Genomic DNA, 27469 nt, shown 5'->3' on the forward strand with positions numbered 1-27469 from the left:
TCCCTTAAGGGTGGGGACGCTCCTGTTTAGTAGAAAGGAGAATTCGATGCCCAAAGGAAGTATCCTTAGAGGCAAATGTATCAAATGCATAACATTTGACAACAGTGTGGATGGAAGACCATGTGGCTGCCTTGCACAATTTTTCAGCATAGGCACCATGACGAATGGTCATGATGGTCCCATGGATCAAGTAGAATGTGCTGTCACTGTGTTTGGAACAGTGAGATCAGCTTGTGTGTACGCTTGAGAATTTGTCATATGAAGCCACCTAGCCAGAGTTTGTTTGTTAGCTGGCCAGCCTCGCTTATGACAGCCATACAACACAAAAAGAGAATCCGATTTCCTAATGGAGTTGGTGCGATCCATGTAAATACGTAGGGCATGTACAACATCCAGAGAAGCTTCACTCCTAGAATGGCTTGAAGACTGGATGGCTGGAACTACAATTTCTTCATTTACATGAAAGTGGTATACAACCTTAGGAAGGTAACCTGCCCTAATATGAAGAACTGCTCTATCCTGATGAAAAATCAAAAAGGGAGAGCAACAAAAAAGGGCTGCCAAATCATAGACCCTAAAAGCAGAGGAGATAGCCAGAAGAAAATCTGCCTTTGCTGTCAACCACCTAAGCTCTACTAATTTCAGGGGTTCGAATGGGGGAGCCTGTAGAGCCCTGAAAACCAGAGACAAATCCCACGTAGCTACCGGAGGGACAAAGGGAGGCTGAACCCTCAGAACACCCTAGAAAAAAGTCCTAACATCAGGCAGCGGGCTGATCCTTCACTGAAACCAAACCTCAGGGTGGCCAAGCGGATACCCCGGTCTAATCTAATTTTCTGCGCCCTAAGCATCATCTGAATTACATAACTGAAAAAACAACTTCAAAGACAGATGTGGATACAGACAGGGACCCTGTGTTAACAAGTCCAGCCTTAGAGGAAGAGGCCATGGAGTGTCTATGGAGAGACTCTGAAAGGTCGGTGAACCAATAGCGTCTGGGCCAAGCAGGGGCTTGGGAGAAGGGAAAATGGAGGAAACAGGTATACTAGCTTGAAGTTCCAATTCACTGCTAGAGCATCCACAAATTCTGCTGTGGGATCCCTGGTTCTGGACCCATACCTGGGGACCCTGTGGTTGTGGCCTGAGGCCATGAGGTCTACCAGATGGGGAAGAACCCATCTGTCCACTAGGCTCTGAAATACTTGTGGATGAAGAGCCCACTTTCCAGCATTTATATTCTTCTGATTTAGGAAGTCTGCTTCTCAATTGAGGACTCCTGGTATGAACACTGCAGAGATTGCTGGACGATGACATTCTGCCCAGACCAGAATGTTTGATGCTTCTGCCATGGCAGCTTGACTTCACATGCCTGCCTGATGGTTGAGGTAGGCTACTGCAATGTCATGGTCAGACTGTACCTGGACAGGCCTGCCCTTCAGTACATCCTGCGCCTGAACGAGTGCTCTAAACACTGCACGTAGTTCCAAGACATTTATGGACGAGACCTTCTCTGGTCATCCATCTTCCCTGAAATGTGTGCCAACCTGTCACTGCTCCCCATCCACGGAGGCTGGCATCAGTAGTGAGGAGCACCCAATCTGGAATCCAGAATGGGTGACCGCTGTTCGGACAAAACGTCTGCAACCACCATAAGAGGGACAGCCGCACCTCTGGAGAAAGATGGATCATCTGTGACTTTATTGAGAGGTACTCCCCATTCCAGCGGGAGAGGATTAGCCATTGGAGTGGTCTGGAGTGGAACTGAGCATATTCCATCATATCGAAGGTGGACACCATGGATCCCAGAACCTGCATCGCTGAGTGAACAGACACTGAATAGTTATAGAGAAACCTGTGAATCCACAACTGAAGTGCCAGAATCTTGTCTTCTGGCAGATATATCCTCTGTGCCAGAGAATCTAAGCGTGCACCTAAATGCACCATCTGTTGTAATGGAAGAAGCGATGACTTCTTCCAATTTATGATCCAGCTGTGTCTGTGTAGACAGGCAATTGTCAGTCTGAGATTATGCTGCAACACCTGTGAAGATTGTGCCAATATCATAAGATCGTCCAGTTTTGGCAGTATTCTGACTCCCTGGTGCCCAAGGCAGGCCGTCATCACTGCAATTATATTGGTAAACACCTGAGGGGCTGTTGACAAACCAAAAGGCAGCACCTGAAATTGGAAATGTTTCTGCAAACCACAGAAACCATTGGTGGGAAGGTGTAATTGGCACATGCAGATATGCATCCTGAATGTCCAAGGACACCATAAAATACCCTGGTTCCATTGCCAAAACATTTGACCAGAAGAGTTTCCATACGGAATCTGGGCAACTGGATAAATGTGTTGAGACCCTTTGGATTCAGAATAGGTCGGTGAGATCCATTGGGTTTTTGGATCAAAAATAGGTTGGAATAATAACCCTTTCCTACTTGATTCACTAGAACCCAGAATATTACCCCTGAATACAGCATGGAATGAATGGTCTGCTGGAGGGCCAAGGCCTTTGCAGACTGCGCTGGCAGAGTTGTGCAGAAAAATCTTTGTGGGGGACTACTCCAGAAAGTAAGGGGGTGTACCCTTGAGAGACCACCTCCCGAACCCAGGTGTCTGTTGTTGTGAGATGCCAGGTGTCCAAAAACTGATGAAGTCGGCCTCCTAACCTGGGATTCCCCAGGGGGAGGCCCGCCCCATCAGGCCACGGGTTTATCGTCTGACCTGGAAGCAGGACATCTGTTTGGCCAAGGTTTCTTAGATTGTGGTTTCCTACGAGAACTAGCTCTAGAGGAAGACTGACCCTTTGCTTTTCCTTGTGGCCGAAAGTCTCATAAGGACAAATGCCTAGGTCTAGGACTGGATATTGAAGGCAATCCAGCCGTCTTGGAGGCTGCCACCATAGCTACAATCTTATCCAACACTGTGCCAAACAGAATGCCTCCCCTAAATGGAAGGGATTCTAGGGCCTTCTTGGACCCTGCATCTGCTTTCCAGTCCCTTAACAATAGGCCTTTGCGAGCCACAACTGATGCAGCTGATGCCTTAGAGGACAGATTACCAGCATCCAATGCCACCTCTCCCAGATAGGAGGCTGCCTCCTTAATATACTGTAGGAGATTATTGCCAGCTGTTCTCTGGAAGCCTCTGGAAGAGTATTTTCCAGTGCCTTTATCCATTCCTCAATGGCCTTAGAAACCCAGGCTGTAGCCATAGCCAGGCGGGTAACAGCTCCTGACAGAGAAAAGACTGCCTTGAGACAGGCTTCAAGTCTCCTATCTGTTGAATCCCTAAGGGAGGATGCAGATAGTATGGGCAATGTGGTGCTCCTGACCAGCTGTACCACATGCGTGTCTACCGTTGGCTGAACTTCCCACTTAACGCACTTGTCTGGTGGGAGGGGGTATTAGGCTGTAACCTTTTTTGTAACATGGAATCGTCTATCTGGAGAACTCCATGCTTCCCCCATAAGTAGATAGGGGGAAATTCAGCTTTCACAACTTTCTGGCGTTTAAACACTGGAGCCTATCTTAGTTCTGGCTCCTCATTATCTATGTTTAGCACAGCTTTGACCGCCCTAATCAAGGAAGGGACATCCACTGTTGGAAAATGGTTCTTCTCTCCTGAGAGAGACTCTTGAGAGGAGCCCTGTATATCCTCACACTCATCAGAAGCATAGTTGCCAAGTCCGCTTATAACAAGCAGAATTGGGCTTGTTTTTTTTCCCAGTCGCTTGTTTTTTTTGGATGATTGCTAGTTGCTTGTTTTTGGGCTTATTTTTTGAGGTAACTTATTTTTGGGCTTGATAGCCAGGTCCACTACTAAGGTGAGCAAATGTTAAAATAGCTCCTTCACCAATCCATTTATGTTTAGCTGTCTGTCTGTATGTATATCTGTCTGTATATGTAGTTATATAGATTTGGTTAACTAGAATGACTCGTTTAAATGATCAATAGAAGTAAAATTTTCCCATATGTCAGTTATTTTGACATATGACGTGTTTGTTTAAATTACTCTTTTGTCCTGTACTTTACCATGCACAGAGGTCCTGATTCAACAGTGCACACTAGTTGCTTGGGAATCTGCTCAGGACCCATTCTGTTCATGTGCAGAACGGGTCCTGCTATATCACACAGGCACCTGTATGCATTTGCCTGATTGACAAGCAGAGGAGTTTGCGGGGCAGAGACGGCCTACGTTCCTGGAAATGGTGGTATGTAGCCCCTTTTTTCCGGGAGTGGTAAGGCTAGGATCTGCATCCATGGACGCAGACTTCCTGGCCTTGCAGGATGATAGAACACGGCCAGCTTCAGCTACCGCAGTCTGACCAAAGGTGCAACCATCGCAATCGATGGTTGCAATGGTGATCCCAGACTGCAACTTCGGTCGCAGCCTGGGATCGCAGATGCAGCAAAGAGATTTCAGACACCTTCTGCTGCATTTGCATTTTAGCAAGGATGGAATTACAAAGCTGCTTGTATGCGGCTTTGCAATTCCGTCCTATGCCGAATAAGGCCCCTAGTACCCTGCGCTTTACTTCGCAGAGTGGAGTTTATTAGTAGAGCAGGAAAAAGCCATGTTTTGCAAATATTTATATGTATTTTAATAAAATTAACAATAAACAATAACGTTTGTGGTTTTCATTAAATTACCCCCACACCAGTACCACCATATTATGTTGGGCTTATGTTTTGGGCTTTATCAGATTGGGTTGGGCTTGTTTTGGGCTTGTTTCTCATTCAAGAGTTGCTTATTTCTCATTTTAGAGTTGGCAACAGTGATCAGAAAATGCACCAGAGTTTGCAGGCTGGATGGAGTAATAGGAAGAAGCCGACCACCTTCTGGTGTTAGGATGAACCGGCCTAGCTGCTTGCAGCACTTGCTGAAATGCAGCAGGGACGAAGTCATACTCTGACCTGAGTGGGCATAAACTTCCATCCAGGATGGATGCATAGGGGGCATAAACATAGTAGGTTGTAGCTGTTGAGGGTACCCTATAGTAGGGGCTGGCCTAGGAGCAGATAACCGGTCTACAACCTGTGCAATGATCTAGGAAAAAGAAACCCAAGAGGATTCCTGCCCAGGAGGTGGTATATTTGACCGATGTGGTGACGCCTTATAAGAGTGACCACATAATCCATTCTGCATGAAATGCTGAAGGAATAACCCCGCTTTACAGGTCATACATGACACCAGCACAGGGGCTTCAGCCACTCGCTTTTCACTTTCTTTAGACATAATAATATCCTTAATGTTATGCAAAGTAATACACAATGTGACAATGTTTCACACCCACAAAAACCCTGTCGAAACCGAATAATTGGGTAAGACAGAATCTGTTTGCCAATCAGGAAAACATGCATGACGCCTTCTTGTGAATGGCAGCAAGACTCCATTTTAGAAAAGAAAGCTTACACAAGTGCCATTTTGTCAAAAATACGTAGTACACAATCCACAGTGCAAAATTGATAAAAGTAGCAATTTTGCTACTCACAATGCAAAGTTGCTAAAAAGTAGCACGAACAGCTTTTTAGCAATCTTCCCCTAACTCCTACCGACGGTGTTTAGCAGACATAAAATAACTTTGCAACACATTAAAATCCCCTGCATTCACATTAACACATACGCGATGTAGCAAAAAGTAGCAAATTAGTGGTGTTTTCCCTGCACTTCATGTTAAACATAGGACAACGCAAAATAACTATTTAGACGCACAGCCAGCTTTTTAGTGACCTTTCCCAAACCCATACTGGCATGCTCACACACATGCACAGAAGCCTTTCCACCTTAGTGCTGGTTGCTAAGTGCCCCACAGACCCTCAAACACACAACACAATTTAGTGTCATTTCTCCCCGCATACATAATTAAAAGCAATGGTCCCACAGCGCGAAAGGAATGATTATTACTTGGTTTAATCGCAATGTCAGCATATAAAGAAATTAATGTTTTCTGTAACTATGGCTTAGTAAATGACAATTGGACCGTGTTTGGTGCCATACTGATCTACTCTGTTCCCACAGCATTCCGGTGGCACCGGTGAGAAGATCAGAACATGCGGCTATGAAATATGAATGTTAGAGAGAATAACTTCTTGAAATGTTGTATGCCATAGTTAGATTAGATTTATTATGCAGCGGGAAGGTGAACACAATCAGGCTGTTAGAGGCTGGGTTGAGTCTTTGCACTGACCTATGAATTGTACCGTAACGGAAGAAGCAAGAAGAGGAACCAATGAGAACCTGCCAACGTATTCTATTGTATTGCTTATCCCAGTATGGGTATATATGTGAGTGCTCTGAAACAAGATGCCAGTCGGCAGTGTTCCAGTTATGCTGTTCTACGAAGGTCTCATTATTGATGCCGGTATCTGGTCTCAGAGCACACGCGTATGTATTGACTGTACCTTATGACCTAATATTTGTACAATTTATTTTGCACTCATTGTTAGATCATAGCATGGTAACATCTGTACTTTTACCTGAATAATAATCTTTAGCGCGTAGGACCGCTATTCAACTGTCTTAGAGTTTTATTAATGGTATAATTAAACACAATGCTAATTAGCGACATCTTGTGGTTTCAGAAGGTATAGGCAGGTTTTGTCTTAGAGGTTCTAGGCAGGTGAATCTTAGAGGTTTATAGGCAGGAATGTACTAAAGGTTTATTTACAATTCAACAGTTGGGGGCTCGTAGGTTTATCACGTTATCTGATACACAGTAACACTCGGTCAGTTCTCTCTCAGCAAAAGGGTGGAGGTGCCTTTTGAGAGACGCATTAGTCTTTCATTACCACAGTGTTGCTGAGAGCATACTGCCAGTTATTGTGTAGAGGAAGCGCTGATCACAATCCAGGGACAAGTAGAGAAAAGTCGTTTTGTCTCGTTGATAAAAGTTTAGAGGGAGTAGCATAATAGCGTTAAGGTAATAACACATGGGCCTGGTCGCATCACTGTGCGTGCGACTAGTCGCACAATTGCGTACACATACTTCCGGTTGTGCTGCCACGTGTTTGAACAAAGCCATTGAGGTTTTCATGTTTTTTCTATTACCAATATCTGGGTTAACGTGTATTTTTCTGCGCAGGAAAAAAGTGTGTAACAGTGAATATTTGTTGAACAAAGTTAAGGGTATCGTATGATCCTTAATGGCTAGGTGCAAGGGTTAGTCTAGCCGCTCGGTAAGCAGCTTTACCATTCTATACACAGTAGCAGGTGTACATGTTGTCTTTGTTGTATAGAGGTGCGTGAGAGTAGCCGACATACAAACTCTCATAGGTGTGGAAGTTGCCTTACTAAATCTTATCCAGGTGTGGAAGTTGCCTTTTTCAAATCTTATCCAGGTGTGGAAATTGCCTTACTAAATCTTATCCAGGTGTGTGGGCGCCGCCAACTTAAATCGTCTACAGGTAAGTGAAAGTGTCTTGATTGTCTTTCACCGGCTTAAATCTTTATTGAAAAGCATAGGAGTTGTCTCAGAATGGGAGCCACGCAAACAGTAGAGATGTTAGGCAATGATGTGCTGCTAATGGAGGCGCCGATCGGATTGGCCCGTCGTATCATGCATACCAAGTACGGTACTTATGCAATAAGGTATTGTGATTTATGGTTTAATATGATGAGGAAGAGTGTTAGACCGTTTCCCAGCATTGGTAGTTTTGATAAAAATGTGTTAGACAATGTCCGGGATCATATCAGTTTGATGCGCTCCGAGAGAAAAAGGTTAAATATTATGAATGTTTAAAACTGTGGCAGCACGAGGGGGAAATGTGGCTGAAGGAGGTACCCGCGACACAAACAGGCATTGCGGGCACAGTCTCGGGCAATGCGCCGGTGATGCTAAATAGCGCCACGGACACATCGCTTGATAGCGCGCGCACACTGCAAGGTAGTGTCGCAGAAGGTAGCACAGATGGTTCATGTGCACCACCGCCGCCCTATGCGGATGGGGGTGTAGGTGCAGTCAATGTAAAAAAAAAACATAAAAATGTAACAAGCAACTTGTACCCTCTCTTTTATAATTATAAAGAAAATGTTTATGATATGGATGATGAGCCTATTGTAATATCTGCCATTTCCCATGCTGTGCAAATGATAGATGCTGCATCACCACAATCACGGATGGTGCCGCCATCTCCATCGGTAACAGCAAGGGAAGTGTTAACACACTCTGCACCCATAGAGGAAGTTGTTAATACCATACGTAGCAGCAGCAGATTAAACCCCCAGCCAGGTAACCAGGTCAAAGGTAGCAGCGCTACTGGTCTGCATCCCATTCAGACAATAACTGTTCCAAATGGAAATGCAGACGCAAACGGTATAGTGCCCATGGGCGAAGTAGTAATGCATTGTCCTTGGACAAGAGCAGAACTAAATTCCATTATAAATGATTTCCCCGATCCCAAAAAGGAATTAGCCAAATGTCAAAGATTTTTGAGAAATTTGGGTAGTTCACATGAACTACTAATAAAGATTGGTGTGTGGTGTTAAGGGCCTGTCTGCCACGCAATACCGACATGACAAAATTTATCACAGATTGTGTATTGGATGGTGACATCCCCTTAACAGATCAAGTAAACCAAGGTAACATTTCCCGCATTGTAACTCAATTGGGTATATATTTTCCAGTAGTAGTTGACTGGAACAAAATTTTCACCATTAAACAAAAAGAGAGTGAGACTGCAGAAGATTACTGTGATCGGGCTCTGCAGGCTATCACCCAGTACACTGGGATAGAGGATATTAAAGATAGCACTCACCACAGGGGGATGATAGTTATGGTACTTGTGGATGGTCTGAAAGAGACTTTAAAAACTCGGGTTCAGACCTCACAGCGTGGCTGGTGGGGACTTACAATAGATATCCTCATAGAAACCGCTTTGAACATGATAAGAACATCTCCAAAAAGAGAGAAGCCCAGAGCGAGAAACTAATGGCTGTCAGTATACAAGCTCTGGAGGGACTGACAGTAACATCACAGCCAACAGACACACTTGCACTTGCACACACACTCACTCTCACTAACCCCACTCAACAACAAATGCAACTCTATCCTACTAACCCGATGCAACCACAGGTCCCAGGCTATCCACCAACTTCTTATCCCCCACAATACCCTTACCCTCCCTATCCTTACCCATATCCACCACCTTTACCCTCTGCGCAAACCTCACAACACCACATGTCTCCACCCAAAACACAAACCTGTTTTAACTGTAAACAAACAGGACACTTAAGTAGAAACTGTACAGTAAAAGGAGTAGGGATCCCACATCAGGGAAGACTTAGATATCCCCATAAGGGATGTGCACTGAGGCCAGCAAATGTTCAGCAGGCACCAGCTCCAATTGTAGCCGTAAATGCTTTATTGGAGAATGGTAGCCAATGCTAGGGGTCAGGTCATACCTGTAGTCTACAGATGGTCAGGTTAACGGGAAGTACTAGGGAAGAACCAGTCATGATGGTTGATGTAGCTGGTACTGAATATCCTTTTCTTGTAGACACAGGGGCGACCAGGTCGGTGATAAAATCTCCCGTTATTTTGCAGGTGACCAACGAGACAGTACCAACAATGGGTGTAACAGGTAAAGTGGAACGTTATCCTTTAACAAAGTCCACAGAGGTTACTATTGGGCCGTTGCATACCAGGCATTTTTTTCTCCTGGCTGCTGCTCCTACTAACCTACTGGGTAGAGACTTGTTATGTAAGATGGGATGTGTTATATATTGCACCCCTGATGGTGTATTTTTAGATATCCCAGAGAGAATGGAATACGAGGTGTGGGATATGTTAGACACTCCACAAAGGATAATGTATCACTCTACAGGTTTAAATGAAACTCTATCACAGGTAGATGAAATGTTGTCCCTACTCCCAGATTCCCTTTGGACTAAAGATGGACAGGAGACTGGATTAATGGCAAACGTAAGCCCTGTAATGGTAAATTTAAAAAGTGGAAGGCAAGCACCAAAAATTCCCCAGCACCCACTAAAACAGGAGGTAGAATTAGGGGTGTTTCCAATAATTGAGCGATTATTGCAACAGGGAATTTTAGTTCGTACAACTAGTGTAGCCAATAGTCCCATCTTTCCAGTGAAGAAAAGTGGTGGGAGTGGTTATAGGCTGGTACAAGACCTTAGAGGTGTCAATAAGGTAGTAGAGAGCCAATTCCCCATAGTGCCGAATCCAGCTGTCATTTTGATGCAAATCCCACCAAATGCAACCCATTTCACTGTCATTGACCTCTGTTCAGCTTCCTTCTCTGTGCCTCTCCATCCTGACTGTCAGTATCTATTCGCATTTACATACAGAGGTTTACAATACACATGGACACGATTACCCCAAGGTTTCATAGACAGCCCCAGTATCTTCTCCCACGACTGTTTACAATCTTTTCAACCTGCCAATGGATCTGTTCTAATTCAATATGTTGATGATTTATTGCTATGTTCTGACTCGTTTATGTCATGTTTGAATGATACTAAACTTTTGTTACTTCATCTCTCACAAACAGGACACAAGGTGGCTAAGGACAAACTACAAATATTTGGGACACTGCCTAACCCAGGGGTTATGACACCTTACAACAGATAGAATCCAGGCCATACAAAACATGACACTGCCGCAGAATCAACAGCAAATTCGTACCTTCTTGGGAATATGTGGATACTGTAGAATGTGGATACCAGGGTTTTCTATTTTGGCCTTACCTTTACAGGAATTAGTCTCTTCCTCAAAGCCCGATCGTGTCATACACAGAGGAATCAGAACAGGCTTTCCTTAATCTTAAGGATAGTCTGACAAGAGCTCCTGCATTGGGAATACCTGATTATGAAAAACCTTTTGATTTGTATTGTACGGAAGCTGATGGTTGTGCTGCAGGTGTCCTTACACAAAAACATGGGGATGCCAGTAGACCCGTAGCATATTACAGTGCATAATTGGACACTGTGGCGAGATCACTCCCAACCTGTTTGAGAAATGTAGCAGCAACGACTCTATTGGTCAGCAAAAGTGAGGATGTGGTATTGGGCCATGATATGATTGTCTATACCCCACATGCTGTGTCTGCCCTGTTGAACTGTGCCCAAACCAGGCACGTATCCTCAGCTAGATTCACCAAATGGGAACTAGCTCTTATAGCACCCTCAAACATCACTATAAAGCGGTGTAATACGTTAAATCAGCAACGTACTTACCGTATGTGCATAAGAATGCACAAAGGGTGGAGGATGAGTCTCTGGTAGAAAGTGAGTTTTGCAAAGGTATTGATACGCATGATTGTATGGATTATCTTGACCAGACCTTTACCGCTAGACCTGACATACGTGACATACCTTTAGAGAATGCAGATGTGACATTTTACACGGATGGGAGTTGCCATAGACAAACGGACACAGGTGAGTTATGTACAGGTTATGCTGTTGTAGATGACACAGACATCATAGAAGCTGAACCTCTTGGTCCTCCTCACTCAGCCCAAGTGGCGGAGTTAGTAGCACTGAGAAGAGCGTGTGAATTGGCAGCAGGCAAATCTGCCAACATTTACACTGACTCTAGGTATGCATTCAGGGTGGTTCACGATTTCAGAGCTCTATGGCGTCTGAGAAATGTTATGACAGCAGCAGGCACACCAGTCGCACATTCCAGACACATAAAAGGATTATTAAAAGCAATTCAGTTGCCCAAAATGGTAGCAGTAATAAAGTGTAAAGCCCACACATGTGAGGAAGACCCGGTATCATTGGGCAACAACAGGGCAGATGAAGCTGCCAAGTGGGCAGCAGGTTTAAAAACAAATGTACCCATAGAACAAGTAATGGTTTTCCAAACAGATGACATGCAGAAATTAATTGAGATACAAAATTTGTGTTCTACCCAAGAGAAAGCAACCTGGAAGTCTAAGGGATGTGGGCAAGAGCCCTCTGGACTCTGGAGGGATGGACAAGGTAAGCCGGTGGCACCTAAGGTGTATTAGCCAAGCCTGGCAGAGGCAGCGCACGGACTGACTCACTTGGGAAAACAGGGTATGTGCAAGTTGGTGAGGGCATACTGGTGCGCACCAGGTTTTTCTTCACAAGCAGAGAAGATAGCAATGTCCTGTCTGACCTGCTTGAGAAAGAACATAGGGAAAGCGATCCCTACCGAACCGTCCCACATTCCACCGACTGATGGACCTTTCCAGGTGATACAAATTGATTTCATCCAATTACCACCCTGCAGGAACCTTAAGTATGTATTAGTGTGCACAGACGTATTTTCTAACTGGGTTGAGGCCTACCCAGTGGCCACTAATACTGCTGCGTTTACTGCCAAGAAAATAGTTCAGGAGTTTGTATGCAGGTACGGTATCCCTGGAATCATCGAGAGTGATAGGGGTACCCATTTCACAGGTGATGTTTTTCAAAATATGTGTAAGCTGATGGGTATTAATAGCCGACTTCACACCCCCTACCGACCGCAAGCCAGTGCCAAGGTAGAGAGGATGAACGGGACTATTAAAAATAAGCTAAGTAAAATCATGGCAGAGACTGGACTAGGATGGCCAGAAGCGTTACCCATGGTCCTACATAGCATAAGGACCACTCCTAGACCTCCTCTGAATCTGTCCCCATTTGAAATATTGTTCGGTAGACAACCTCATTTGATTATAAGTCCACAGGAAGATCTAAAGGGTAACAACGAGGTAACTGTGAAGTATCTTATATCAATGAGTAAGCAGTTAAAGCAACAGCAGCAGAAACTGAAATTGTTGTCTAATGATATGCCTGAAATGAACTGTCATAATGTTGAACCAGGAGAATATGTAATAATCAGAAATTTCTTGCGTTCAGGTTGTTTGACTGTTCGGTGGGAAGGTCCATACCAGGTGCTGCTGACGAGTACTACATCTTTGAAGGTGGTCGAGAGAGATACCTGGGTCCATTCCACTCACTGCAAAAAGGTCAATCAACCGGTGGAGAGACAAAGCTGATAGCGTGGACCTGTCGATCGCGAGCTTGTTCCAGGAGGATTGAAAAGGTCATAGTAAGATACCTGAACTGAGAGAAATTTACAGGTCTTGTTGTGACAATGGACGGGCCTGCTGTGTTCATTTTCATATTCTCTTTTAGAGTGTTCACCATCCTGGTCAGTCCGGGGATATCCAGTGTCTGTGATGGGGGATCAATTGAGGAAACGGGAGCTGATGGCAGTGCTGATGGAGTGGAATCAGGAGGAGTGCAATGCCAATCAGGGGAGTGCCTTTCCAATCTTAGTACTGTTATTGTTAAAAGAGCTGTAATTCCGGATACTCGGGGAAGGTGTGGACGGTTATCGTCTGAGGATTCCTGTATTTGTGAGCTCTGTGGGTCCCTAGTTGATGAGAACTGTATCCAACGGTGCCAACCTAAATATAATCCGTACTGGGGTGGGTATCCTCTAGAGGATTATCATAGCATGGTAGGCAAAGTGTTAAATCAAACCGATTGCTGGGTGTGTTCACATGTGCCCCAGGAACAACATAACGTAGGGTTGGTGCCATTTCCGCTGAATATCACGGAAATTTTAGAATTACAAAAAGGGAAAACATTGGATAGAAAAATCCTCTCATCCAAACCACCTCATTTCAAACTCTATCAATTCCAAGTAGATAGATCACTTTTGTGTTTAAACATAACCAACCCCAATAAACCCGGAAGTTGGGAAGTGACGGGGAATAATCAGATGATGACCTTCTCACAAAGAGCTGATAATGAGTCCATAAACCATGATCTATTGCGCTCCATTAAGTCTGGTGGGAAACATTTTAGGTATCGGTATACATTAAGTTCCACCAAAGAAATTATTGGTAAGGTGCCAAATGGTTATTGTGCTAAAATAATACAGCCAGAAACTTGCATGTACCAGATGAAAGAACCAGAAATAGGATTGTTTGCAAGGGAAATGTACTTAATGATAATGATGCATACCATTCCTTATGTTCTCCCTGATAATGTATATTTCATCTGTGGAAGAAAAGCGTATAAATGGCTCTCCCCGAGTTCCGAAGGTTTGTGTTACCTGGGAAGAGTAGTCCCAGAAGTTATGACCCTCACACATGTTGAAATGCTGGGTATACATAAAAACACACCGTCACCATATCTTTACACACAATATGAACACAGAGGCAAGAGAAATATGGTACCTGGTGATATACATAAAGCCACTCAGTTAATCAGTGAGACAGCTGGCTTTCAAGTTCTGGTTGCATTGGACCCCACCAGGATCACTCGGGGTACATTAAATTTTAGATGTATCCAGGAACTTGCTAAATTACTAGATAATATCACCGAGATGTACGATGACACATTCAGGTATACAGGGAGAGAATTGCAAGCATACAAGAAAGAACTGGTGCAACATAGGCTAGTGTTGAATTATTTAACTGCTGTTACTGGAGGGTATTGTGTAACATTGGCCACCCAATTTGGAGTAAAATGTTGCACCTATATCACCAATGATACCAGCGACCCTAAGGAGGTGATAGACTGGAAGATGGATGAAATTCTACAGCTAAAGTGTGAATTTCGCAAGAACCATAACTCTTCAGTGGCTGAAGTAGGGGAAAAGATAGAAGGATGGGTGTCATGGCTGAACCCAGTAAAATGGTTCTCAGGTCTAGGGGAATGGGTCCAGGAAGTGATCGCTAGCATAGGCAAATTCTTAATCCTTATACTGATTGTCATCATAAAAATTGGCATATGCGTCCGGTGTGTTCCTATTGTGTTGAAGTGTGGAAAATGTAAAAACAGAGTGAAACGAAAGAATGAAACTATGATGGTGGTCAGTAATAACAATATGTATACTGAGGTAAATATAGGACTGCATTACAACCCTGAACTAGGAAATAAATCGTTTGATGTATTATATTTAGACATGCATGGAATGTATTATTGAAATGTTATTCATAGAACACCTCAGATAATGTAAAGTCTCAATTCCCCTTCAAGACTCTCCTTATAGGAAAGGTGTATCCCCACATCTTTCCCATGATCCCTTAAGGATCCGCGGTATGCATATAAGGACAGTTTTATGTCCCTCCCGGAGATGCATTATCTGAATGGTTCAAATGACCACACTGTGACATACCATAATGGCATTGAATGGTACATTCACATGCATGGCTAAACAGATTCAGAATAGGTTGTGATAGTGCTTGATTGGCTATCAAAGGGCGGACTGTCGAAACCGAATAATTGGGTAAGACAGAATCTGTTTGCCAATCAGGAAAACATGCATGATGCCATCTTGTGAATGGCAGCAAGACTCCATTTTAGAAAAGAAAGCTTACACAAGTGCCATTTTGTCAAAAATACATAGTACACAATCCACAGTGCAAAATTGATAAAAGTAGCAATTTTGCTACTCACAACGCAAAGTTGCTAAAAAGTAGCACAAACAGCTTTTTAGCAATCTTCCCCTAACACCTACCGACGGTGTTTAGCAGACATAAAATAACTTTGCAACACATTAAAATCACCACAGACTTATATTTGAGCAGTAGCAAAGTAGTGGTGTTTTCCCCTGCATTCACATTAACACATACGCGATGTAGCAAAAAGTAGCAAATTAGTGGTGTTTTCCCTGCACTTCATGTTAAACATAGGACAATGCAAAATAGCTATTTAGACGCACAGCCAGCTTTTTAGTGACCTTTCCCAAACCCATACTGGCATGCTCACACACATACACAGAAGCCTTTCCAACTTAGTGCTGGTCGCAAAGTGCCCCACAGACCCTCAAACACACAACACAATTTAGTGTCATTTCTCCCCGCATACACATTTAAAAGCAATGGTCCCGCAGTTGTTGTATGCCATAGTTAGATTAGATTTATTATGCAGCGGGAAGGTGAACACAATCAGGCTGTTAGAGGCTGGGTTGAGTCTTTGCACTGACCTATGAATTGTACCGTAACGGAAGAAGCAAGAAGAGGAACCAATGAGAACCTGCCAACGTATTCTATTGTATTGCTTATCCCAGTATGGGTATATATGTGAGTGCTCTGAAACAAGATGCCAGTCGGCGGTGTTCCTGTTATGCTGTTCGACGAAGGTCTCATTATTGATGCCGGTATCTGGTCCCAGAGCGCAGACATATGTATTGACTGTACCTTATGACCTAATATTTGTACAATTTATTTTGCACTCATTGTTAGTTCATAGCGTGGTAACATCTGTACTTTTACCTGAATAATAATCTTTAGCGCGTTGGACCACTATTCAACTGTCTTAGAGTTTTATTAATGGTATAATTAAACACAACTCTAATTAGCGACATCTTGTGGTTTCAGAAGGTATAGGCAGGTTTTGTCTTAGAGGTTCTAGGCAGGTGAATCTTAGAGGTTTATAGGCAGGAATGTACTAAAGGTTTATTTACGATTCAACAACCCACACACCTGTAGCAGAGGGCTTATGAGGAGAAACAGCAGTGATAGCTATAACTGACAGTCATTCAGGAATAAAAAGGCAGTATAACATACAGCAGATTTCACAAGTCACATGCAATGCAATAATATATATATGCAGTAAGCTTTTAGTCAACTACGAACAGCACCAGGCTAACTAGGATATGGAGCTCTGTATAACCTGGCCACCTAAGGAAAGGTTTGCTGGGAGACTGACCAAACCTCCTGAGATTGCAGCCACCGAGAGCACCTGAGAGGGTATACAATTGGGAAACTGGCTGCCTTAATACCGGCAGCCGGCTTCCCGACTGTCATAACCTGGCGTGGGTGAAATGCCGGGCATCTAGATGTAGATGCCTGACATTTCCCAGGCGCCGGGAGACCGGCACCCAGCATCCCGATCGAAGGGATGCCGGGCGCTGCGAGCGGACAGCCACAGGGGGGAGGGTTAGGTTTAGGGCACCCGGGGAGACTTAGGGTTAGGCACCCCCCGGGGGACTTAGGTTTAGGCAGCGTGGAAGGGGGGGTTAGGGATAGGCACTTAGAGGGGGGATTAGGGTTAGGTACTTGGGGGGGAGGTTAGGGTTAAGCACCCCTAAGGAGGGTTAGGTTTAGGTGGGTTAGGTTAGGTTAGTCAATACTTACCTATAGACGATCGGGATTTCCAGCGCTGTCGGGCTTCCACTGCCGGGAACTCTGCTCTGGTCGAGCAGACACTGCCGGGAATCGAATCGCCGGCCATCCTCTGAGAGTGGTCCCTGGCCGTCTCATATACAGGGAGGCTGGACGGGGCAACCCAGACATGGGAAACCTCGACTCTGGACCAGCATCTGGGTCGGGGTCCAGGCCGCTGGGAAGAACGTACCTTCCTGCTGCTGTATGGATTCACGGGCACACTGACAAATCATGGCCACCGCCATTAGAACTACCGGCTGTCAGGATCCCTCATGTCCCAGTGGTCTAGTGGGGGAGGCAGTTCACCTAGCTCCTTACTACAGCGTCCCCTGGAAGGTCTCCTCCGCCGGAGGCACGGACTGCCACGTGGTTCCCCGCCATCAGCGGCCGCAGAGAGCCATCCCCAATGTTTCCGGCTGCAGTCCTGGGCTCAGCGTACATGCTACTGACACCTGCCAAAATCACCAGTTCTTGTTTGGGACTGCTGAAGCAGTCCTCCTGTTCAGTAAGGTGCACTCCTGCGCACCAAACAAAAAACTAAATGCCTGTAGCCAGGAGTGGGGTATATATGGAGGAGGACCCAGTGCATCCTGGGAGCTGAAAGCTTGTAACTGTTTGGTGCCTGGAACACTCCAACCACATACCCAAGGCAGGGCCGGTTCTAAACATTGTGGAGCTCAGGGAGAAAGTTCCCAGTTGTGCCCCCCCCGCCCCCCCCCCCAAAAAAACAAAAAAACTAAACTTTTTTTAGATAACATAACATTATGCTACACGCAGTAATGGCCTTTATAACACATGCCACATGCAGTAATGCCCTTTATAACACACTATGCCACATGCAGTAATGCCCTTTATAACACACTATGCCACAAGCAGTAATGCCCTTTATAACACATTATACCACACGCAGTAATGCCCTTTATAACACATTATACCACACGCAGTAATGTCCTTTATAACACATTATGCCACAAGCAGTAATGCCCTTTATAACACATTATACCACACGCAGTAATGCCCTTTATAACACATTATACCACACGCAGTAATGTCCTTTATAACACATTATGCCACATGCAGTAATGCCCTTTATAACACATTATACCACACGCAGTAATGCCCTTTATAACACATTATGCCACACGCAGTAATGCCCTTTATAACACATTATGCGACACACAGTAATGCCCTGTATAACACATTATGCCACATGCAGCAATGCCCTGTATAAAACATTGCGTATAATACATTGTGCACAGTAATTACCTTTATAGTACATTATCCCCAATTCAAATTACACTGCACAGTAGTCCCTTATGTTATGACACAAAGTGGAGCCCCTTTTACATAATGCCAAAATTAGTGTACCTTATACACAAGGCCCAAAGTAGTAGTGCCCCTAATACAATGCCCACAGTAGTAGTGTCCCTTATACAATGCCCACAGCAGTGGTGCCCCTTACACAATGGCCCCAGAAGTGGTGCCCCCCATGTAGTGCCCCCATTAGTAGTACCCCCCAGTGGTCATGCCCCCAGTAGTAATGTCCCCTATAGTAATTCCCCCAGTAGTAAAGCTCCACAGTAGTAATCCCCCAATTAGGTTTGCCCCCTATAGTAGTGCCCACGGTAGTAATGCCCCCATTAGTAATGCTCCCCAGTAGTAATGCCCCCATTAGTAGTGAACACAGTAGTAATGTCCCTTATAGTAGTTCCCCCAGTAGTAATGTCCCCATTAGTAATGCTCCCCAGTAGTAATGCTCCCATTAGTAGTGCCCATAGTAGTAATGTCCCTTATAGTAGTTCCCCCAGTAGTAATGCCCCCATTAGTAATGCTCCCCAGTAGTAATCCCCCCATAAGTAATGCCCCCTATTGTAGTGCCCCCATTAGTAATGCTCCCCAGTAGTACTGCCCCCATTAGTAATGCCCCCTATAGTAGTGCCCACTGTAGTAATGTCCCCAGTAGTAGTGCCCCCATTAGTAATGCCCCCAGAAATAATGCCCCCTGTAGTTGTGCCCACCTGTAGCTGTGCTCACTAGTAGTAATGCCCCCTATAGTCGTCCCCCAGTAGTAATACCCCCAGTAATAATGCCCCTATAATCGTGCCCCCAGTGCTTCCGTCTGAAAAAAAAAACACAATACTTACCTTTAGCCCCGCTCCCGCTCCCGCTCCTGCCACTTGCCTGCAATGTGCCTTGTTGACAACTTGGGTACATGGCTTCATGGTGACTGCACCACACCTAGGACCTCATTCAGACCCGGTCGCAAGCGCTGAGCGCTCGCAACCTGGTTGATGTTTTGGTTCTGCGCACGCGCAGCGGCCACACTGCGCGTGCACAAGCCCCGGAGCGAGAGAGAGACTCCTCAGGCCACACTGTTGCCAGTCTTCCGTGGTCCAATTAGCAATGTCACAACCCCAGATTAAGTGTTGTGTTTGGTGTCATAGTGTTAACAGGGGCACTCTGGTTGGTTTTCTGCTTCCATACCTCATGTAAGCTAAAGAACACAGCACTGACCTACTGGATATGTGTCTGTTACCTCCTGCATTGAATGTGGATGTGATTTGAATCAGTGTCGCTTGTCTGTTACCATGAGCAATTCAGGCCAGATGCTGCTGGTCACGATCATTAAGCACCCCGTGGTCGGCCACTGCGATGTCCATGGTGGGTGGTATTGCCTTCCATGAGGTATTCCTGGTTCACATGTGACATCGTAGATTGAGGAACACACAAATTTGGATATGGAATGTCCCATCCTTCGGGCACCCACTATTATGCCTCGTTTGAATGCCGATAATTTATGATGCCTTGCAATGAGCAGACTAGCCAGTGTTCAAACCAGCTCATGAGATGTCAGATTACAACTAATGCAGGTCTGGGCATTTCCAAGATGTCACAGTACGGTGACGCCACCTACCATTACTTTTACATACTGCTGTCCCATGACTACCACCACCCACCATGCAAACAGATGTGAATACTTAGAACTTACAGTAGGTGGTATATTAACCAATATAGTATGTACATAATTACATATTAACATGACCTGATTTAGAACTAATTGTATTACTTATTATTATTATTATTATTATTATTATTATTATTATTATTATTATTTATTTATTTATTTATTTAGTACATAGAAACTAGCTGAAGTATGAGTTGGGACTATGTAAATCTAGATCATTTGGCTGAGGGTGCAGGACATCACAAAAAAAGTGGCCTGGTGGAGCAGTGTAAATCCCAGCCTGACTAATATATACAGTATATATAACTCAGACTTTTAAAAGCAATAGTAATGAATATAAAAATATTTATTTTCTATCAGTCTATACAAAACTTTAGAACAACTGAGCTTGTTCGCCAAACTATTTACTCAACACCGCTGTCCTGTATGCACAGCACAATGTAATGAATACAAATTACACAGTGACTCACTTTAATCATGCATGATGCAAGGCACAAAGGTAATAAGGGGGTCCAACTGTAACCAAGTTGTACAGAAAATTTCTCTTGCTCTACATAATTGTTTAGATTTTGAAACAACATAAAATATTATCTTCTCTGATATTTTAGCACGATGCTTCCAAGAGTCCACTTGCAGCACATCAAGGATGACATAAATTCTCCAGTGTCCATGCAAATCACTTTCCCTCTCTTCATTATTCTCAAGCATCTGCCCCGGAATCTAATTCAGCATGCAGGCAGTGGTGATAGATGTGGCTTCAGATCACAGAAATGCTTCCATTGTCATGTTTCTTTAGAATCTTTACAAAGTTACCATTACATTTTAGAATTTACTAAAACATGAAACATTTTGCTTTAACATTGACTTACAGGTGACTGAAATGTTACTTAATTGCAGTTGCAATCATAATGAACATGTCTAATTAATAAGAAACCAGGAAAAGAGAAAGAAATTATGAGTCAGGGGATGCAAAAGAAATTAAGCATGGAGGTGCAATGGTTAGTATGCTGCCACACAACACTGAGGTTTTAGCTTTCATTCCCACCAAAGCCCTATATGTGTAGAGTTTGTATGTTCTCCCTTTGTTGGTGTGGGTCTGCTCTGGTTCCATTTCACAATACAAAAACATACTGGCATGTTAATTGACTCCTGGGGGAGGGGAGGGGGGGGGGGATAAAGCCTGGTGTACATGTGGTAGGGAATATGGATTGAAAGCTCCACTGGGGCAGGGACTGATGTGAATGATTAATGTCCTGGAACTTTCTTTGCCATCTGCTTAAAAGTTTTGAATTTTACAGCTGTTCAACATTGTTGTCACCTGTAAGATGCCACATTAATAATTTGTCTTTGCTGTATTCTCTGTAAAGCGCTGCTGACTATGTGTGTGTTATATAAATAACTGTTAATAATATATTGTATAAACAGATAAGATCAGTAAAATCTTCTAAGTCCTGCCCCAACAAGCAGAATGTTTTGGCCATTTTCATCAGAGTTCTATTCATAGACTATAAATACCATGAAATGTGAATTCACAAATACAGGGTATGATTCAGGCTGTGCAGTAACTTACAGCATATATTAAAATACTGCAGTAGTCATCTATAGAAAGTAGATGCCTTCCTACAGCAATAACAATCCGAGTACAGCATCTGTAGACGCTAACTGAGATCACTATCGCAATCATCGGCCAGTCTGAGTAAGCTTCAGCCAGGAAATCTACATCCACCGACACAGACCCTGGCCTTGCCACTCCTGAAAAACGAGGACGACACCCCCGCTCTGCTCCCCAAATGCACAACATGTTAATCATGCAGCAGCTTGGGAGATATATGTGCAAGATCGCAGGACCTATTCTGCACATGCGAAGAACGGGTCCTGTGCATGCACAGTTTTCCAATGATCGGAAAACTGTGAGAATACTCGCAACACTGTCAGGACCTAAATCAGACAACAGTGTGATATAATGTAGTAATAGCAACGCTAAAATAAAAAGACTATTGTATTGGGAAATTTGTTATGAGCAAAAATTATTGATGCAAATCTCAGCTTAGTATTTTCTGTTGTTGGAGATTCCAGTTAGTGAAATTTAACTCCAAACAGGAGCTTTCAGGGACGCAATATGTTGATTTAAATTGCACTCACCGTATCAGTACCCGGATCTTGACTCAGCTATAGCTAATGGATGTGTTTCTCAAGAGCTTTATAAACTCTCTGTCTGTGATATGCACAGTGGAGCTGGACAGTGGCTGGCTCGCTACTACACACCAACTAAAAGCTCCCACCAGAGCCGTAACTAGACTTTTTGGTGCCCTGTGCCAGAAAGAGCATTGCGCCCCCCCCCATTTTTCAAAGGGACATAATGCACCCAAAAAAGGGCCATGGGTTCATGGGGAAGGGCCAGGGAAGAGATAGGAGAGGCCAGGAGATGCTGGAGATGAAATAAGAGGAAGCTACAAGCAAGAATGATAGTAAACAGAAATTTGACAGGCCCAAACAGCGCCCCCTGCCCTGTGGTGCCCTGTGCAATGGCACCCGGCCGCACTACCCTAGCTACGGCCCTGGCTCCCACGGACACCAATGATGGACAGAAATCAAGCCCCAAAATACACAGTAGCTTTAAACACAATTGAAAAAATAAGAGCACTGCTAATGAGTTGCTGTATGTATAAAACGTATTTTTATAATCATAAACACAAACACATACCCCTACTCCAATTATATATTATACCAACGTAACAGATAATTAACAAATATATTTGCATGTGTTAATTATATTGTCTGTGGCCACATAATTTATGCTTTTAACCTATGCTTGTTCGATATATATCAGTAAGCCGGCTTAAGTAAAAGACATGCAGTATATGAATTGAATTTTAGTATTACTATTTAGATTTGTGTTTATGATAACAAAAATACATTTCTTACATACAGCAGCTATACAATAAATAAATAAACAATTATTGATACATAAAGTGCCCATTTTTTCATTGCTTTAAACTAGGGGTGTGCATCGGCCACTTTTCGTGTTTTGGATCTGGATCTTTCTTTGTGTTTTGGATCTGGATTGGTTTTGCCAAAACCACCCTTCGGTGTTTTGGGTTCTGGGTTTTGTGTTTTGGATCTGTATTTTTTTTTAAAAAAGCATAAAAACAGCTAAAATCACAGAATTTGTGGGTTTTTCTGCTCCTATGCTATTAATAACCTCAAAAACCTTAATTTCCACCAATTTCTAGTCTATTCTGAACACCTAACACCTCACAATAATGTTTTTATGTCCAATAGGTTGCACCGAGGTAGATGGATGACTATGCTAAGCGACACGAGTGGGCGGCACAAACACGTGGCCCATCTAGGAGTGACACTGCAGTGGCAGACAGGATGGCAGTTTGAAAAACTAGGCCCCAAACAGTACATAATGCAAAGAAAAAAAAGAGGTGCAAGATGGAATTGTCCTTGGGCCCTCCCACCCACCCTTATGTTGTATAAACAGGACATGCACACTTTAACAAACCAATCATTTCAGCGCCAGGGTCTGCCACATGACTGTGGCTGAAATGATTGGTTCGTTTGGGCCCCCACAAAACAAGCTGGCAATTAATCTGTCCCTGCACAAACTAGCTCTACGGAGGCAAGATGTCGTCCTCATCCTCCTCATTCACCGATTCCTCACCCTCTTCAGTGTTGTGTACATCCTCATCCTCACAGAGTATTAATTCGTCCCCACTGGAATCCACCACCACAGGTCCCTCTGTACGTTCTGGAGGCTGGTCTCCCTGGAAGAGTTGATAATTCATTTTTATGAACATCATCTTCTCCACATTTTGTGGAAGCAACCTCCTACGCCTTTTGCTGACAAGGTTCCCGGCTGCACTAAACACTCTTTCGGAGTGCACACTGGAGGGGGGGCAACTCAGGTAAAATAGAGCCAGTTTGTACAGGGGCCTCCAAATTGCCTCTTTTTCCTGCCAGTACATGTACGGACTGTCTGACATGCCTACTTGGATGCTGTCACCGATGTAATCCTTTAACAGACAGACGCACGCTTGTCGCTGCTGCTTTGAGGATGCAGGTGCGGCTAAAGCCCACACAATTCACAAAGACAGGAAAAAAAAGAATTTTTTATTTTTTGTGGAGCACACTTTGAGGGTTACACCACCCTTTAACAGACAGACGCACGCTTGTCGCTGTTGCTTTGAGGATGCAGGTGCGGCTACTGCGCATACATTTCACACACAAACACAGAAAAAAAGAAGATTATTTTATTTTTTGTGGAGCACACTTTGAGGGTTACTCCACCCTTTGACAGACAGACGCACGCTTGTTGCTGCTGCTTTGAGGATGCAGGTGCGGCTACAGCCCACACAACTCACAAAGACAGAAAAAAAAATAAGAATTTTTTTATTGTTTGTGGAGCGCACTTTGAGGGTTATACCACCTTTTAACAGACAGATGCAAGCTTGTCGCTGCTGCTTTTAGGATGCAGGAGCGGCTACAGCCCACACAATTCACAAAGACAGAAAAAAAAAGAATTTTTTTATTGTTTGTGGAGCGCGCTTTGAGGGTTACACCACCCTTTAACAGACAGACGCACGTTTGTCGCTGCTGCTTTAAGGATGCAGGTGCAGCTACAGCCCACACATTTCACAAAGACAGAAAAATAAAGAAGAATTTTTTTATTGTTTGTGGAGCGCACTTTGAGGGTTACACCACCCTTTAACAGACAAACGCACACTTGTCACTGCTGCTTTGAGGATGCGGGTGTGGCTAAAGCCCACACATTTCACAAAGACAGAAAAAAAAGAATTTTTTAAATTGTTTGTGGAGCGCGCTTTGAGGGTTACACCACCCTTTAACAGACAGACGCACGTTTGTCGCTGCTGCTTTAAGGATGCAGGTGCGGCTACAGCCCACACATTTCACAAAGACAGAAAAATAAAGAAGAATTTTTTTATTGTTTGAGGAGCGCACTTTGAGGGTTACACCACCCTTTAACAGACAGACGCACGCTTGTCGCTGCTGCTTTGAGGATGCAGGTGCGGCTAAAGCCCACACAATTCACAAAGACAGGAAAAAAAGAATTTTTTATTTTTTGTGGAGCACACTTTGAGGGTTACACCACCCTTTAACAGACAGACGCACGCTTGTCGCTGTTGCTTTGAGGATGCAGGTGCGGCTACTGCGCATACATTTCACACACAAACACAGAAAAAAAGAAGATTATTTTATTTTTTGTGGAGCACACTTTGAGGGTTACTCCACCCTTTGACAGACAGACGCACGCTTGTTGCTGCTGCTTTGAGGATGCAGGTGCGGCTACAGCCCACACAACTCACAAAGACAGAAAAAAAAATAAGAATTTTTTTATTGTTTGTGGAGCGCACTTTGAGGGTTATACCACCTTTTAACAGACAGATGCAAGCTTGTCGCTGCTGCTTTTAGGATGCAGGTGCGGCTACAGCCCACACAATTCACAAAGACAGAAAAAAAAAGAATTTTTTTATTGTTTGTGGAGCGCGCTTTGAGGGTTACACCACCCTTTAACAGACAGACGCACGTTTGTCGCTGCTGCTTTAAGGATGCAGGTGCAGCTACAGCCCACACATTTCACAAAGACAGAAAAATAAAGAAGAATTTTTTTATTGTTTGTGGAGCGCACTTTGAGGGTTACACCACCCTTTAACAGACAAACGCACACTTGTCACTGCTGCTTTGAGGATGCGGGTGTGGCTAAAGCCCACACATTTCACAAAGACAGAAACAAAAGAATTTTTTAAATTGTTTGTGGAGCGCGCTTTGAGGGTTACACCACCCTTTAACAGACAGACGCACGTTTGTTGCTGCTGCTTTAAGGATGCAGGTGCGGCTACAGCCCACACATTTCACAAAGACAGAAAAATAAAGAAGAATTTTTTTATTGTTTGAGGAGCGCACTTTGAGGGTTACACCACCCTTTAACAGACAGACGCACGCTTGTCGCTGCTGCTTTGAGGATGCAGGTGCGGCTACAGCCCACACATTTCACAAAGACAGAAAAAAAAAGAAGAATTTTTTTGTTTGCGGAGCGCACTTTGAGGGTTACACCCGCCTTTAACAGACAGATGCACGCTTGTCGCTGCTGCTATGAGGATGCAGGTGGAATCTAGACGGGATTTGGAACCGGGGACACACTACCTCCATCAATTGTCTAAATCCCACTGCACTAATGGCGAATACTGGATGCACGTCTAACACCAACATAGTAGTCAAGGTCTCAGTTATACGTTTTGCAGGATGACTGCTGTCGTACTTCATCCTCCTCGCTAGGGACTGTTGGAGGGTAAATTGTTTAGTAAAAGTAGTGGTGTTCCTACTTCCTCTCTAGGATGATGAACAACTCCCAGCAGCAGCAACAGCACTAGGAGGAAGTGGATCTTGATCTTTCCCTATTTTATTTTTATCGGAGAAAGTTTGGTCCTCCATTTATGTTATATTGATAAATACGTGCGGCTAAGGCGCACACAAACACAGAAAATATTTTTTTATTTTTGCTGGAGAGTAGTGCACTTTGTGGGTTACACCACCCTTTAAGAAATGAGCCAGCCGGTCCTTTACTTATGACACAGGTGCACGCTTGGCACTACTTTGTTGATGCACTTGCGGCTACTGCACACACAATTCACAAAAACAGAAAATATTTTTTTATTTTGTTTGGAGTGTACTTTGGGGGTTACAGCACCCTTTAATGGACAAGCCAGCCGGCCCTTTACTTATGGGACACAGGCGCACGCTTGGCGCTTCTCCTTTGTTGATGCACGTGCAGCCACAGTGCACACAATTCACAAACACAGAAAATATTTTTTTTATTTTTTTGGAGTGTACTTTGGGGGTTACAGTACCCTTTAACGGTCTAGCCAGCCGGCCCTTTACTTATGACACAAGCGCACGCTTGGCACTACTTTGTTGATGCACTTGCGGCTACTGCACACACAATTCACAAACACAGAAAATATTTTTTTATTTTGTTTGGAGTGTACTTTGGGGGTTACAGCACCCTTTAATGGACAAGCCAGCCGGCCCTTTACTTATGGGACACAGGCGCATGCTTGGCGCTTCTCCTTTGTTGATGCACGTGCAGCCACAGTGCACACAATTCACAAACACAGAAAATATTTTTTTTAATTTTGTTTGGAGTGTACTTTGGGGGTTACAGCACCCTTTAATGGCCAAGCCAGCCGGTCCTTTACTTATGGGACACAGGCGCACGCTTGGCGCTGCTCCTTTGTTGATGCACGTGCAGCCACAGTGCACACAATTCACAAACACAGAAAATATTTTTTTATTTTGTTTGGAGTGTACTTTGGGGGTTACTGCACCCTTTAACGGTCAAGCCAGCCGGCCCTTTACTTATGACACAGGCGCACGCTTG

The sequence above is a fragment of the Taudactylus pleione genome, unplaced genomic scaffold (genome assembly GCF_031769625.1).
Source record: "Taudactylus pleione unplaced genomic scaffold, aTauple2 ptg000170l, whole genome shotgun sequence".
Taxonomy (NCBI): Eukaryota; Metazoa; Chordata; class Amphibia; order Anura; family Myobatrachidae; genus Taudactylus; species Taudactylus pleione.